This window comes from Amblyomma mixtum, chromosome 6 (genome assembly GCF_055824585.1).
Source record: "Amblyomma mixtum isolate Tamu chromosome 6, ASM5582458v1, whole genome shotgun sequence".
Classification (NCBI taxonomy): domain Eukaryota; kingdom Metazoa; phylum Arthropoda; class Arachnida; order Ixodida; family Ixodidae; genus Amblyomma; species Amblyomma mixtum.
This window is the reverse complement of record NC_143017.1, coordinates 155429125-155431786: the sequence shown is the minus strand read 5'-3', so window position 1 is coordinate 155431786 and position 2662 is coordinate 155429125.

Below are 2662 nucleotides of genomic sequence, written 5' to 3'. Positions count from 1 at the left end.
AACTGCAAGACACAGTTTACACACAACCCTGTGAAAAATTGCTTATCGCACCAAGTTATCAGTGCAGGCTAAGTGGTCGGTTGCTGACCAGCCTTTCCTAAAGTGGCACTGATGCACATCGAAGAGCCAACGGGATCCTGGGACAAACGTTGGTCTGATGTTTCGAATACTTTAACATGATTTTACCGCACAACTTGTCAGTGCAGTCGGCCTGTAGCTATTGAAGGGAAGTTTGCGGTTTACCTGATTTTAAAAGACAGAATAATTGCCTTTTTTCCATGCAACAAATATTTTCCCTGCATCTTGAATTAAATGAAGAATTTAAGATGAGCTAGGAAGCGGCTTCAGAGAGGTGTGCGAACATAGCTTATTGGATCTTTTCTGCGCTGTTTGTCGGAAGAAGGTGCTCATTTAAATCTGGTAACGTGATTAGGCCAAACACGTAACCAGGAATTATTTTCGGAAGGGGCCCAAGGTACCTTCTTGTATCGAGAAGTGGGAGGGGGCAGCTTGGTTTCGAGGGGGGCCTGGGCCTCCCTACAAACCAAGCTGCCCCCCACCTGGCCTCCTCGCCCCTCCCCTCTCCATCTGAATACGTGCCTCAATTAAGCTGTTGCATTCTTCCAAGCCTCCACCAGTGGTTAGCTTTTGTTTTTATAGGTTGCTTTCTTTCCGGCGCTTCAAGAAGTTTTCGTTATAGTTCGAACAGCTTGAGAGCTTCAGACCGAGGAAAAACGCTCACCTACAATGTTTCCTTGGTCTTCTTGAGTTGTTTGCATACTTGTGTGTCGATGTAGAATTGTGTATGGTGTGTAGTGGCCATGAAATTTCCGAAACTGTTCCCACATTCTTTTCGAAGGGATTCAGCTGTAGCTGAGGACATTAAACTTTCTCATGTTTTTTTTTCTCAGCTTTTCTTTGTACATACGAGAGAGAGTCCATGTAGTGCGCCTGTAGAACAAAAAGAAAAAAAAAACGCGCAGAAGTGGTATACGGCAATTCAAACGCACAAAGCGCAGTGCAGTCATGATCCGTTCTTTCGACGCTGTAAAGAAACGTGACGGTTATAGCCTAATTTAAAAACAAAAGGGCTGCGAGAACAACATTGCGTCATGCCGACATTCCAGTGCGCTGTTGTCATTGACTATGAGGCAGGCAGTATGGCGGCGAGGTACATGATCAACAGTTTATAGCACACTTTTCGAAGGAATTGTGCATGGCACCCTTTAGCTGGCGTCATCAAAGTCGTTGAAGAAAAAATGAGCGCTCCACCCGATACGATGACCCCTTTTTCATTCTTGCGTCAAAATCACGACACATCTACTAGTTTCTATACACGTGCTGCAGCCGTGATCTTCAGGCGAAAGTAGCGCAAAAAACAAGCGAATGAAAAAAGACGGAATTTGTGACATATTCCGTGAACTCTAGTCGCTGTCACGCGGAGGTCAACGTCCCTCAAGTCGAGCGAGGAGGTTCCTACCCGAGAAAATGTTACACGTACATCCCTCGGTAACATACAATCGACCATAATAGGGAAAACAGGGAAGAAAAGAAGGTCCCATTTGCCCTCTTTCCTTCAAGAATGGGGAGCACACACGCGTATACAAACGCCGGTGGGTTCCCTTTCAAAGACGCTTCCCTCGATCCTGTCCCAGTTGTGGGCGCGGTAACAAAGTAGGTCGCGACGGCGGGCTTTGGTGCTCCTTTTGTTGCACATTTCCTATTATATACACAAAACTCCGTTATACCGGGCCCATCTGCACGGAGGTTTCTTGACTTGACATACGCGCACAATACACGCAGTTCCTTTGTTGCTCCAAACTGCTGCCCTTCTCCAGCCTCCGTTCTCGCGCCCGACTTAAAGGCGGGTGTGGTTACGTATACGTTATGGCGAGTATGCGGCCTACACACTCCGGCCGGTACGGGAAGCACGCGCGCCATCCACTTCCGCTTCCGCGTACCGCGGAAGCGCAGTGTGCAACGGTCGGTAACAGTGCGACTCCCCTGCTGGTGTTGCTTGTCACGAATCGACCCGTCTCCTTTTTATGTGAGGTCGATGTATAAGTCTGTAGTTCTACGGCTATGGTTTCAGACTTGTTTTCGTTTTTTAGAATATGACGAGTAGTATGAAAATAACGTTTTCGCACTTTGGTTATGCAACCAGCCGGACACAGTGTGTGCTGTGGGCACATGTCCTCATCAACCCGGTAATAACTAAAATGAATTAAAACCCTGTAAGTTAGCGCGCATGATTATTTTAAAAAAACATGACGTAGCCATATTCCATCGCACGGAATTATATTGACACGCACGTGTTCCGAGATATTCGACTCTTCAACTCAATCCTCGTATATAGTTGCGCATGCGAGGCGGTGATGATCGATGTGAAGCACCCACTCCCGAACGTGACGGAAAGGAGGACAGTTATCTTCATTTATTAAGGCGGAAGCCTTTAATGCCTCATCGTTGTAAGCAGGAGTTGTCGACAGAAATTTCACGCTTTTCAATTGGTCGAAATGGTCGTGACGTCACAATGCGCGAATTTCAATACCAATTAAAGGGATGGTATAGTGATTCTCCAAGTAAATGGTATTGAGTTTAGTTAATTCGTTAATTAACCAATTAGCCTAATTAACCTTTCTTGTCAGACCAGGTAAATAAA